Raw genomic sequence first — 15103 nt, forward strand, 5'->3', positions numbered from 1 at the left:
CTGCCATGCAAGAGATTTCCAGTGTTAAGCAATCACACACACACACACACACACACACACACACACACACACACACACACACACACACACACACACACACACACACACACACAGAGTGCAAATGACTGATTGGAAAGTTAATTGGAATACAGTGCCCAGAATAATTCAGAATTGCAGTCCTTCCTTCTTTTTATACTAATTTAGGTAGCAGACTGACTAATACATTTTCATAAATGTGTGGTAGCATGGGCTTGCTTTTTATCTATTTATTTGTTTAATATCATAACTTTAGGTCCCATTAAGTTCTAAGGATCAGTCATGCCTGCAGACTCACTCTTTGCTCTGACCTGTAACCCTGACTTGATACCTAGTACAAGGCTACCTGCAATGGAGGAGTGAAGTGAAAGCAGAGTGTTCTATTTCCACAGGCCATAGAAGAAAGGCAGGGCATTCATTAAAGACAGGGCATTCATTCTGCAGGAATATCCCCAGCTATAGCTGGGATTTTTATATGTTTTGCCTACAGACCTTCTCATCTCGTCTAATAAGGAAAGTCCAGATGCTACTACACTGCACACCATGCAGGCCTGTGATGCCTGTCTAAAATGCTCTACCAGGCTTGTGTTCTGAGGTGTTATGAAAATGGACTGAACTTCTTGACCTTCCACCAGAGTCTGTCCTGTGTCAGGATTTAACCAGCTTCCTTCTTTCCCTGGGAATGTCACACTAGTCTTATCTGGTCATGTCCATCCCTTTCTGGCTTGTTTCTCCATCCCTTGGGCTCCTAATAGAGCCTAATTTCTCTGGAAACAGTGAGGGCTTTGATTATCTTTTACTGAAACTGTAAGAAAGGATTGGATGCTCTTAGTCTGTACTTGTAGAAAGTTAAGATGAAAATGAACAAGGTGCTGAGAAAAAAAAATATAAAGGTAATGTTCAACTGAGTGGGAGGGGTACAAAGCATTTTCTTTACCAACAGAGTGTTAAAGACTTGCACTGCACTACCAGCAGATATAAAAAGGTAAACAGTGCAAATGTGTTTAAGATACAGTGTCCCCAAAAGTAACATCCAGCAGATGGAATAACTAGAGATGTTTGCAGTAGATATTAGACATATAACAAACTGGCATATGAAATAATGCATATGTAGAGATGGAATGAGATCTGAATTGTAGTTTTGCTTTGAATTTTACGTCTCAGCCAAAAACACACATGGGAAAGATATGAGATGTTTTAAGTAGTGAGAGAAAAGAAGGAAGGGAAAAAAAAGAGAAATAAAAAGAATGAAAAAAGAAAGGAAGAATAAATGAACATACAATATAAAACATGGAAAGTAAAGCAAATAAAAGGAAGTATGAAATATGCTGCTAAACTTCTACTACGGATAGGGTTAATTGGCAAGTGTCTGGTTCTTATAAGCTGAGGTCTGTGCAGTGCATGTTGTCTTTTGTTTTATCCTTTCTAAATGAAACACAGAATGCCCATCTGTCATTGCTCTGCATGGTACCAGCAGGGTTTACTGCTTGATACATGATTTGTAAATAGCTCAGCTTAGCTATTCTAAGCAGCTTCAGGCTGCTCAGCACAGCTCTTTGTGCCATGAACACCGAACGTTAAATCTCTGCTAATTTGCTCTGTGCAACTCAGAGAGAGTCTGTCATCCTTTCAGACAGCATTCATTTCCTTCCCGGTCACAATTATCTCCCTGAGACAGCAGTTTTCTTTTAGAGAAAATGCATAATAAAGATTTGCATTTTTTTTCTAGTGTTACTGTCCTGCCCATGGCAGTATTTCTCAGCTGTGACAGATCTGCTTAAGTTTTGATAGACAGATTATATAAACAAAACTTTGTCTGCCTTCTGGGAAATATAATTTTAGCTAAGTAATCTACAAGTCTATAAAATCCAGACATTAAATCTCGATGAAACATGACCTGCTGGAGACACTGTAAGTGTACCAGTCACCTTAGGTCACATAATTCCATGTTTGACACAAGGCCAAACTACTTCAGATTTTATTTTAGTCACTATGAAAGTGTTACAAAGGTATATTCGCATATGTTATGAATCATGGATTCTATAGACTCCAAAAGACCACAGCATTCATTACTAAGCACTGAATTGTCAAAATAGGCAATAAACTGAACAACTATTTCATTGCTGCCTAGTCTTATTTCCCCTGCTATAGTCTGTTGTTCCTGGAATACAGATCTTGGTACCAAATAGAATGATTTGTGCTTTAGCATAAATTACGTGATAGTGAAGAGATTAAAAATATCAGACATAAAAGTAATGAAAGCCTAAAAATAAAGTCACATATCACAAATGGCTTTGTTTACAAAAATCAGCACCATTTTGTTTCTTTTCTATTATCATTCATTTGGTAACAGCCCAAATTGTGAATAAGACAATATTAAAGTATGCTATCTTTGAAAATAAAGACTGTGTAACAGGCTTACAATGCAAATGTCAAAAATACACCTTGAACAAAAACATTAACATTGACAAAGCAAAGTGGACTGATCAGATATCTGTTATAAGCAAAGGTATAACAGATGAAGACTGTGGACCAGGATGTCAGTGTTGTTAGAATATATTGACAGAGCAAGGTTAGTGCACTCAAATAGAAGGGAAAGCACAAATGTAAATGTGTCTTCCTCTGTTTTAAGTATTCAATGACTGATTTATGTATGCATTTCTCACTATTCACGGTGAACACTTGGGGACATTAAGGACATATATTTGCAAATGTTATGTTAAAATAAGGGACAAGGTTGACAGTGGCATTCAAAACTAAAATAAGATTATTTGCTATAATGTGTACTAGTGGGTAGACAACATGCAGCAAAAAGCTCAACAAAGTTTTTGATAACAATATTAGGATTATGCAAGACACAAATTATAACGATGTTTTACAAAGACTAGCTTCATAAACACTGAAAAGGCCAAGTGGCCTGCTGGATAAGGTATAAGCCACTGAAGGTGCGGACTGTGGGTTCAAGTCCTACTTGGGCTGATGATCTTTTGTCTCGCAGTTGGCATAGAGTAGGTTAAGGCTGTGAGCTATAGTTCCTGTGGTATACAGTTTGATTCCCTCAACCCTCCTATGCCCAGTGTGTGACCATGAGCAAATGATTAAACCAGACAGTGCTTGGAGACAACTAGGAATTTGGCCTAGGCTCCTCAATGGCCTTCTGGACTACAAGGATAGTGTAACTTCATAAAGCTATAGTCAAACATCAGGGGTTGTCAGGTTTCACCAGTGGTTTACTACAAATTAAGCTGTCAATAGTTCAAACAATTCAGCTCATGGCTAAAATGATTTAAGGACTTTTTTCTCATATTCATTTCAGAGATATAACAACAAAACCCCTCATGTCAGGAGGCTGCTGCTGTCAGTTTTATATCTCACACTTTCAGGATATCATTGCCCTGTTTTTTATTTACAGTTTGTACATGCTGTTATGCAGAGCGGAGTACAAAAGCTGAAATCTCAAGACTAGTATGCTGGGTATAGCAAAATCTTTGCCCGATATATACAAGACCTACTGCTACAGGAAACTAAAGGATGACAGCATGCCATACAGATGATAGAAGATAATGTTGTTTTATTTTCTGATAAAATTGTATTATTTTCTGCTAATAGCATTCTGTTTTACTTCCTGGTAATATTTTGCATACAAATATCAATGGATTTGTACATATACTCGGTATTTTTGTTATTTCTGTATTTTCCTACCTTTTGGGGAGTACTGAATATGAAACAGGTCCTGAATTACTGTTCTACCCTAATTTTATCTAAAATTAGCTAGGCAAGCAACCAATCAACCAAATAACAGTAGCAACAGGTGTGTGTCCATAGTCATAACATGATGATTGTTTTGTGTGAGAACCTGCAGCAGTTATTAATTCTGCCACTGCTTGCAGTACTTGTGTATTTGTTATAAACAGTGCTAATTAAGCAGATGGACTAGGGACACAATACTATATTTTGGAGGGAAAGCAATGTCGCAATGTATACTGTCATAGAACTTGGAGGTGCAGAGAAGTTAGAACTGCCAGTTAAGTTTTACATGAAAGAGTTTAAACCCAGAGGTAGGTCTCAATGTATGCATTATATGATATTATACAATGTATGTAGAACTAACACACCAAAGTGTCGTCTGAAAATAGTAATAAAAAATTCCGTTTTTTTCATCTGTAAGGAACAAAATTACCACTGCAGTATGGAGAGACTTAAACCCTCCCCTACAAAACACGCACAGACACACACACACACACGCATGCATAAAACACACACACACACACACACACACACACACACACACACACACACACACAGATGCATATAGACACACACACACACACACACACACAGATGCATATAGACACACACACACACAGATGCATATAGACACACACACACAGATGCATATAGACACACACACACACACACACACACACACACACACACACACACACACACACACACACACACATGCATAACACACATACACAGATGCATAACACACACACAAACACACACACACACGCAAACACACACACACACGCACACACACACACACACACACACACACACACACACACACACACACACACACACACACACACACACACACACACACAAAAACACGCACACACTTACTAATATAATCACCTCTAAGACTGTTATATTTAAAAGCTAAGAAAAAAGGCTGATTTGTAGCAATCACCAAGCGCATTACAATGACAAAGTGGATAGTGCTGTCACCTCACAGCAAGAGGCTTTCTGGTTCAATTCTTGGCTTGACTACCTTGTCCTAACTGTGTTTGGGTGAGTTTTCTATGGATACTCCAGTTTTCTCCCACATGCATAAGCTATGTATTAGGTGTTTATAGGGTAAAACAAGCACAGCAGAGCTAGCCATATGGCAATATGACCACTGGCTCTAGGTAATGGTCACTGTTAATATCATACACTAATCCTATGTGGTTATGGATGGCTGGGAAGCAGTTTCCAAGGGAAAGTGATGCCCCTTCCCCTGAAAAAGACTTTTTCTGCATTTGAAGGTGAATGTCACCCTATGTGTGTGCAACACCACACAGTCTTGAGCATGACTTACAACCGATGCTAATCCTGAAAACTAAGCATATAAGTGAAACAGATGAAGCTTCTACAACTTTTATTAATGATATGTGTCATTGCCTAGCATTGCATATCTGATGTGTGAAAGCAATGTGGCTTATTTATTCTCTGTGTTATGAGTCAGGCAAACCTATTTACTCTTTTCTTTAAAGTCCTGTCATCACCCTGTGCATATCCCTAACATCCAAGGGTTTAGCTGTGCAATGAGTCGAAGTAATATATGGTCACACCTCCATGTGATGTAAGTAATGCTACTGCTCCCTTGTAGACAGCAACCACTGTGAAGTCCCTGTTTGTCACTGGATATTCAGCCATAGACAGCATGCCTGGACAGACTTCTGCAGTCCGTCTCCCAGGCATGGATGAGCAGACAAAGTCTCATTATTCCTCCCTTCCCCTACAGTGGCGGTTTAATCAAACTTGATTCACCTAGGTCATAGTCCAGGCTTTATCCCTGTGCTCCGACAAGGCTGGCCAAGTTGAAAAGTCACATTAGCAGTGCAAGGAAAACAAACGTACTTAAGTCTGACTGATCACTTTTTGAGTAGACAAGTATATGACAATAAACTCTTTTCGTATGTATATAGGCCTCATTTTCTGCAAACGTAATAGCTCCACAGTTAATACTTTCTCCCTGCCATCTCTGTTCTCTTCCACACGACAAACTGCATAACTTTAGAACTACATATTTAAGTGGTCTAGCCAAGCTGGGTGCTATCTAGAACTATCACAAACATGAATAAGCATGGTCATCTACAGTCAGTATCACACCCCTTGGCTTCACGCCTTTAAAGATTTTATTAAAAACAGATAAAACAACTACTACAGTTGCCCAGCAAATATTAGAGAACTGTGGATTGTCAATGATACTGGTGGAATCGAAATGCCATATCTGATAAATGGTAGCAGCTGTTATTTCATTCCCTGAATTCAGTGCACATTTACCCTGAGTGAGTGAAGTGTAGGATGTCTGTAACAGTATGAAATTCTCGCTGTCAGAAAACATTTCAGTTCTATGCAACAAGACACCCTGTTTCTGATATTGTTGCCATCATTTTAAATTAGTATTTCATTACTATTTGTTACATATCCTTTTCTCAAACAAAATATGTGTGCACACATGAATATGTGTCTGGATGTGTGTGCATGTGCATGCATGCACATGCATGCATGTATATTTGTATGTTTTTCTGCACTGATATGTTTGACAAAAAAGAAAGAACTCATACTACAGGGTCTGGTATGTTTATAGGAAGAAAAGCAATGCTGAATTAGATTTTCTCTTATAAAGCAATGATGAGATCTTCATTGCCCAAGTGACCATAAGGTGACTTGGTGCCTACGTAATGTCTGGAAGCCAGAGTGCTAACAATAAGGGACTGATCATCAAGTATGTAACTGGTGATTATACGTAAGAACAGGAAGAGACAGTGTAACTGGTGATTATATATAAGTACAGGTGGAGACAATGTATGTGTTACGATGTATCACTTCCATACTTTTTTGCCATTTCAGCTGGTCTTTGTAGTTAGACCTGTATACCTTCTGTCCTGAACACTTTTCCCAGCATTCTCCACCTCTTTTTGCCTACTCTATTTCCTTTGGGTCTATATTATCAGATTGAACGTTTAGGTTGTCGAATACCTAAACATCGAACTGGTGATATCGAAAATGCAAAAACCGTGACTGGCCGCTTTCACTCAGGGAAAAAATTCCCTTGGCCGTAAAAAAAAAAAAAAAATAAAAAATGAAACCCAAATGAAGTGGGGGGGGGCTTCACTCCCCACACCCCCAGATGTGGGGGGCTGTGCCCCCACCCCCCTAACTAAATATATCAACTCCGAGATCGCTTTACATTGGACAAAAGGGCAAAATCCATATAACGGCCAAGGGAATTTTTTCCCTGCATGAAAGTGGCCGTTCGCGGTTTTTGGCTTTTGATATTACCACTTCAATGTTTAGGTATTTGACAATCTAAATGTTCAATATGGTAATATAGATCCTTTCCTTCTAGTCACCATTTTGAACATGCGATAATATAATTCCCTTCAGTGCTCATCTTCCAGTGTTTCTATGCAGTAAGTTTTTAAGCCTCTGCCATTTCTCTACTCCCTTTTTATAGTGTTTTTTTCAGTTTTGTCTGTACTGTGGCTGTATTATGACATTCTCATGTTCTGACAACTGAATAATGCTGGTGATTATATATAAGTACAGGTGGAGACAATGTAAGTGTTCCATACTTTTTTGCCATTTCAGCTGGTCTGTGTAGTTAGACCTGTGTACTTTCTGCTCTGTACACTTTTCCCAGCATTCTCCACCTGCTGTTGCATTTCTAGTAACACAGCATTCTACTTGTAACATACTTCTACCTATTTAAATTCATCTAGTACCCCTTTTGATGTAGTTAATGCGGTTATGTGTTGGATTGTGTCATGTTCTCTAATTTGAAATGTTGCTTTCACCAAGATCTGATATCCGAATAGTAATGTTGTGTTAACCACTGTTTCCCATACTGTGCCACATAAAAATATGTCTAGAATGTCTCTATAAGACTGTTGCAATTACAAGGTCAGATTGTACAACCAAGAGAGACTTAGACAGAAAACACAGAAAGAAGATACATCAGTTTATTAATAGCTCACTCTGATGAAATATAAATTGTTATACTTTTGCCAGACACATCCATGGTTCAAATCCCAGGTATGGTAGTAAGCTGTATACATGATTTTAACTAGGATTTTGTGAATATGTGTAGAAAAAGTCAGGTAGTGTTAACAAACATTTCCCCACAGGTCTGCCAGGTAAGAGAACTGTAACTGCCTGGCAATACAGTTCTAAATCCTGGACTGATTGTGTTTACTCTAGTATTGTATGGCTTGACATGTTGCATTCACCAGGATCTGATGTCTGAATAGTAATGTTGTGTTACCCACCGTTTCCCACACTGTGCTACATAAAAAATATGTCTAGAAATGCCTGTATAAGAATGTTGTAATTACAAGGTCAGATTGTACAACCAAGAGAGATGTAGACAGAAAACACTGAATTAAAAAAAAACAGTTTCTTAATAGCCACTCTAATGATGCACAGATTGTTGTCTTTTTAGCAGACACAGCCATGGTTTGAATCCTAGGAATGGTAGTAAGCTGTATGCATAATTTTAACTAGGATTTTGTGAATATGTGTAGAAACAGTCAGGTAGTGTTAGCAAACATTCCTCCCACAGGTCTTCCAGGTAAGAGAAGTAGAAAGTAGCTATAAGACGGTTGACTTATACACTGTCTACAAACATACCACTCTCCAAACCAAGACCATAGGGTATTGTAATAATACCTGTAGAGTAATGATTAGAGCAATGATCATTAAAGGTGTGAGTACTGCAAGGGTATACAAATTGTTAATTGACATCCCCCCCCCACCAACATATCTGCAACAATAATATAAACACACAAATCAAAAGGTATGTTTTACACCAAACCTACTGTTGGGACATATGTCCTATTGTTCAACAAATATTGAAATGTGTTTCTATGAATGTTCCCTGTTGAAATACTATCATCGGTGGCCTGTTGATATCAGTGTAACCTGCATGCCATTGTAATGGCCACTGTGGCTCCATATATGCATGTGTTCAGTTTGCTATGCAACTGTTCCAAATCTGTTGTTTTGGGTTAATGGGAATATCTATTCATGCTGTTATAACTAATCCTGGATTGTGTTGACTATTACTAGCCCACATATGTTCTAAAACTGCAACACCATAGCACATTTGGGAAGGCCAGTCCCAGCGGACCCACCTCTCCTGCCTCATCGGGCCATGGTACTGGGCCTCAGCATGTCTGGGACCAACCCCGGGACCTCCTCATCCTCTGGTCCTGCACCACCTTTGAGCAGAACTGCCTCAGGGGATGGGGCTTGTCACCCCTGGGAGTGGGTGCGGACAGGATGCCGTCACCCAAAGCCAGGTCCAGGGTTGGTGTGTAGCGAGCTCCGAAAGGAATTTGGAGATCTACTATGCTAGTTTGAGGGCTGTGTGGTGCAATTAGAGGGTCAGCCTGCCCATCCTGCTCAGCCCCCAACACAGGCACCTTTGGAGTCATGAAGGTGCAATGGTGACTGCCCATGGGTGGGGACCTCAGTCACACTGTTTCCATTTGGGGGCTCATAGACTTCTGATTTCCAAACATCCCTCCCTGTCTAAGGTGTTTAACCCCCACATGTGTCATATACTGCTCCCTGTATGCTGTCTTGTCTGTCTTGTCTGTCTTCCTACCCAACATACCTCCCCAAATATACCTACTATTCTTCCCCAACATCCCACTCTCACCTTAAAAAAAGGGCAATCTGTTCTCAAAAAAAAAAAAAAAAAAAAAAAACCTCACTTGTTATATCTAAACACAAAGTAATCACCTTTGGAAATCCACAGCCATCCTACCCCCACTGCACAGGTAACCACCATGAAAAGTCTTTCCAAAGCTAACTATGGCCTCATAAAATTTATTTATTTTATTTATTTCAGTTTCATTACCGGGGAAGTCCACTGGGCCAAGAAGTACCCATTTTCAATGGAGGCCCGGGGAGAAAAGCTCCATAGACAGTACAATCAAGGATACAATGCAAGAGATAAAAATTACAATAGAATGTCCACACAGCAAGAATACATAATAAGAACACTGCAAATGCAAAATTACAATAGAATGTCCACACAGCAAGAAACATATTAAGAACACTGCAAATGCTAAATAGCAACATTTTTTTTTTTTTTTTTTTTTTAGGTACTAGCATAATTTGCAATATTTTCATCCTTACAGTCAAGTGAGAGTCACCTAAAACCATTAGCTGGAATTAGAGAGCAGAACGGTTCTGGAGTAGAGGGGCTTAGTGTAGAAAAACCTTGAAATTATGTAGGGTGTAAGCAAAAACATTTCCATTTTGAAGATAGGTGAAAGAAGACTTGGGTTTTGAAGTATTCCGTGTTAGGTATGGTCCTAAGTGAAGGAGGGAGAGAGTTCCATTTTCTACCTAGAGAGAAGGATAGTAGTTGCTGGCCAGCGGGATATTTAGGTCTGGGAATGGAGATTAGATTTTGGTGTTCGGATCTTAATGATCAGTTAGGGATGTAAGGGGGAAGGATGTTGTATAAGGCTGGGCATTTTTCTGGGTAGAATATTAATTTATGAGTGGTAGTTAGTTGCAGATAGTCAAGGTGGTTGGGAAGTTCTAACCAGTTCAGAGATTGAAGGGTGAGGCAGTGGTGGATTGAGGTTTTGGATTTTGTGGCGAATTTAGAGATTTTATTATAGCAAGCTTCAAGTTTAGAGGTGAGGGAGGCAGACAGATTAGTTAGAACAGGGGGACCATAAAGTAGAGAGGGAAGGAGGTAGGAGGTAGCTAAGGTTTGCCTAGAGGATTTTGAAAGAAATAGATTATTCCTGTAGAGCATACCTAACTTTTGGTATTTTTTTTTTATGTTTTGTTGTATGTGGAGGTTGAATTTGAGTTGTTTGTCAATGGTTATGCCAAGGAGTTTAGCGGAAGGGACCACTTCTATAGGGGCATAGGTTTGGCTGAGGATGTTGAAAGTGTTCAACAGAAAAGTGTTCAAAAGAAATCAGAGGTGGCTAACCTTATAGCAGCCATGCAAATGGTGATTAGTTGCATGACAGCTGAATTAAACAATGCACTATCAACACGTACAAAAATGCATGGATACCACCTTACACAATACAACCAGGACCCGCACCTCCAAAAACAAGAAGCTGATGTGGTGGTCCCCTGCCATAAAGAAACTGTACAACAGAAGGAGGGAACCAATATGGAATAAGATGAATTCCCAAGACAGGAAATAAACCCTTATCAGCTTCAGTGAATAGTTGACATCCCTCATCAAATACTACAAATTTAGTGAGAACAGACTTGGAGCATACAGTAAAGACAACCACAAGGCCTCATACAGTTATGTAAAGAATCTCCATGGCAATACAAAGAATTGTTCTGAGCTACTAGACAATGGTACCTCCCAGACTGAGCCAACAAATAATGCCAATATACTGGCTGGTATCTTGAGTGCAAACATTACCCCTCACTCACCCCCCCAAGGACCAGTCACTATACCAATACACCACCAGGCACCCAGTATTACTGCAGCACAGGTTTCAACACTACTGCCCAAGGCCACGAATACAGCTTCTATGGGACCTGAGAATATCCCTGATTGTGGTTTACATGTACTACAGTGTGACTTGGCACCTTACCTGTGTGCCCTGTTCAAGCACAGCCTCACCTTAGGCATGTCCCTACTGAACTCTGCACTGCTACAGTCACCCCTCTCCACAAACAAAGTATAACTACAGACCCTGGGAAATACCACCCCAACTGCCTACCAAGTCTGTTATGTGAAGCTATGGAATGCATAATCATGCACCTAATAAACAGGGATATGGGAATCTGCAGACTCAGGATCCCACACAGTTTACCTTTGTGAAGGGTAGGTCATACCTGCTCATTCAACCTGGTCAACCTCTTGCTGTCATTTACCTGAGCTGTGGATGAAGGCAAAGCAACACATACAGCCTACATTGATCTGGCTGAAGCCTTTGATAACATTCCCCACTCACTAAGCTTGGCATCAACCCCTATATCACTAGGTGGGAACAGAGTCACAAACAAAGGGGTAGACTGGACATATTGCTGTCATACATTGAGACAGTTGCAGATGTCAATGGGTTTGTTGTAACATTCTTTATGAGGAATATGACATCAGTAATACCAACAGATGTGAGTATTTACTGACTGCATTCCCGAGAGTCCACAACTGATTTATCTAGGACACCAACTGTCTGTTGAACACACAAAACATGACAGGCAGACATGTGGCCAGTCTATGGACAGCATGCCAGTGGAAAGGTATGGCAGAGACATATCACTGTGAGTCATGACATCACACACTAAATGCACGTCCACACAAAACCTGTCAGTCTATCAATCCACCATGTGGAGAACAACACTAATGACACAGAATCTGTTCACATATCTGGGGATATGTCCCCCATGTTGGCTGGCTGTCTCCACATGTCCTGTCCTGTGATATACTGCCACCCACTGTATGTGAATCTATAGGCCACCACCTCTGTAATGTCCCTAACACAGGTAAGGAAATGGGGCTTGGCCCACCTTAAAGAATGTCCCATATATCGGAAATGGCAGCAGTGTCCAGGCCCACAACATAATACAATATGGGCACTTATCTGCTCATCTGTACAGAGGACAGACAGAAAGTAGATAGCCAACATGTTATGCATTAGGATGAATATTTTGAAAGCTAGACGTCTGAAACTGAAAGGTATGCCATTACTACATGACAGCAGTCCTCAATGACATGTCCAAAAAACATAGTAGTCTACAGTTAATATCAACATATCAGATCAATATCTAATAGGAGATACATATAAACATACAGCTCAAACACCTAGAACAAGATACTCAGTAGTCAGAGTCCAGCTTTGCATGCATGGGTGTACGTTTCCAGTACTACAATCTGCAATCTACTCTTACTTGAAAAAGCACTGTTAAAAGTACTAACATAATGATATCATGTGTGTTAAACTATTTCTGTCAACCAGTGCACTGTAGCTGGTATAGCTATACATGGGATAATACCCATGTATGAAACAAATTCAAAGAGAAGAGATTGTGGTACTACCCATGTATATCCAGGTGTTCCACACAGTATACTCGCACCCCTTGCTACTGTAATGACAGCACATAGAAGCATATTATGCACAGGGAATTAAGTACACTTATTAAATATGTCATTACCCTGCTATTTTATCAGACTGGAATGTGATCACTGGTTAAAAGGGCTAAGCTATGCTTAGCAAGTTTCAGCATTGCTTAAATGTAAATGCTAAGCAGATTTGCACACTGGTAAGGGAAGCCTACAGGGTATAAGCACCTAATCATTTAACCATATGTTAGTATTGCTTACCGTGGTGCAAACCCACAAAAACATGTTCAAAGCTGCTAAAAATGCATTAACCCCTCTGCATCCAACAGTCCTTGTTCTGCCTAGCAACAAAATAAACAGCCCTTGTAGGTCTTGAACCCAGGACCCTGTACACCATAGCCTATGCAAGTTACAAGTAAGCCACCTCAGGTAAGTTACTTCAGGATGTATTTTCAAACATACCCTTCTTTACAACCAGTTTACAGTAGGGAAGAGACAAGTGTGCAATTAGGAAGGATTGGTATCTATAAATATATATGTCTGAATAGAAACATACATAGAGAGAGAGTGAGATATGTAGGGTGATCCATATATGTGTACAACAATATATAGATATATTACCAATAAATACTGAGGTGTACACACACACACACACATATATATATATATATATATATATATATATATATATATATATGGGTCTACTTCACATGGTCGACAAGCCATTTGATCGACTTTCATTTGGTTGACAATTCATTTGGTCAACAAGATGTTTTATGTGGGGGGCTTTGCCCCCACACCCCCCCAACTATATATATCAACTCCAGGGTCGCACAACATTGGGGAGGGGGGCAAATTTGCCTGTCGACCAAATGAATTGTCGACCAACTGAAAGTCGATCAAATGGCTTGTCGACCATCTCAGGTAGACCCATAGATATATATATATATATATATATATATATATATATATATATATATATATATATATATATATATATATATATATATATATACACATATATGTATGGATCTAGGATGTATGATCGAAGGATCAAATGTCCAAATCCATAACCACTGAACACACTTTAACAAAAGCGCTTTCTTAAAAAAAGTGCTTTCTTAAAGTGTGTTAATAAAAATAAAGCACTATATTAACATTTTTGCAGAGGATCTGCGACCCCTGCACCCCCCATGTGGAGAGCTGTGCCCCCCACACACACCCACTTTAATATTCTCCCTCCAAGATCGCACTACAGTGGAGAAAAGGGAATTTTCTCTTATCCGCACCGTAGTACAGCCTCGGCAACAGGCATACTTACAAGAAAGTGCTTCTTCGGTGAAAAGCACTTTCCCTTAAGTATGCTCACCCTTAATGGATTTGGACGTTTGATCATTCGATTAGACATCCTAGATCCATATGTTACCATATCCATGTTACCTGTGATTATGAGTATGACACATTTGCCTTGTAAAGCTAAGACACCTATAGAGGGCATAAGCATAGTAGAGTACTGTTGCAGACGTGTGTTGAACTGCATGTTATATATTGAATTAATAACATTCGACTGTACAGTGTTCTGCTGGACAATAAGCACATTTGTGACTGATATCTGCAGTCACATACACATATACCTGTGCTATGTCAGCCAAACCATTGACAGGTCTGTGAGCAATGGCATTGTAACATAATAGCCTACTTATGACTGTTGGACATCTTCCAGGTTGTCACAGTGATGTCAAACCCTACTGTGCAATCAACGTACTAATGTATGGTGCAGGTATATTAATACAGTATCAATACTGATGTCCCTTTTGACACCCATTTATGTGTGCTATTGTCCAGCCATACTGCTGTAACAGGTTGAGAAGTATGATTGAGCAGCAAACTGTATATACAGTGTGCCATACTAACAATCAACAGAAATGTATAACAAGTATCCCCTGAGCACATGTATGCATGCATATTTTCAGCTGGAAGGCACAAAACTAATCACATGGGTTTCAAGCAGAAAGGTACATAGGTTTTGCATGTTGCACATGTTTGTAATATCAGTGTCAGTGCATACAACAGACATGGCTACTGGTGGTTGTATTGCTCTGACACTAATGTGGGTACTGGAGTAGGCATGATTATCAGGTATTAATCAGAGAAGTGTCCACCTGTGTTATGACCCTCTGTCCATGCCTAACACTACTAGCTATATCAACACCTATATACAGTGGATATCAC

This window comes from Protopterus annectens, chromosome 3.part0 (genome assembly GCF_019279795.1).
Source record: "Protopterus annectens isolate FY-2018-M chromosome 3.part0, PAN1.0, whole genome shotgun sequence".
NCBI lineage: Eukaryota > Metazoa > Chordata > Ceratodontiformes > Protopteridae > Protopterus > Protopterus annectens.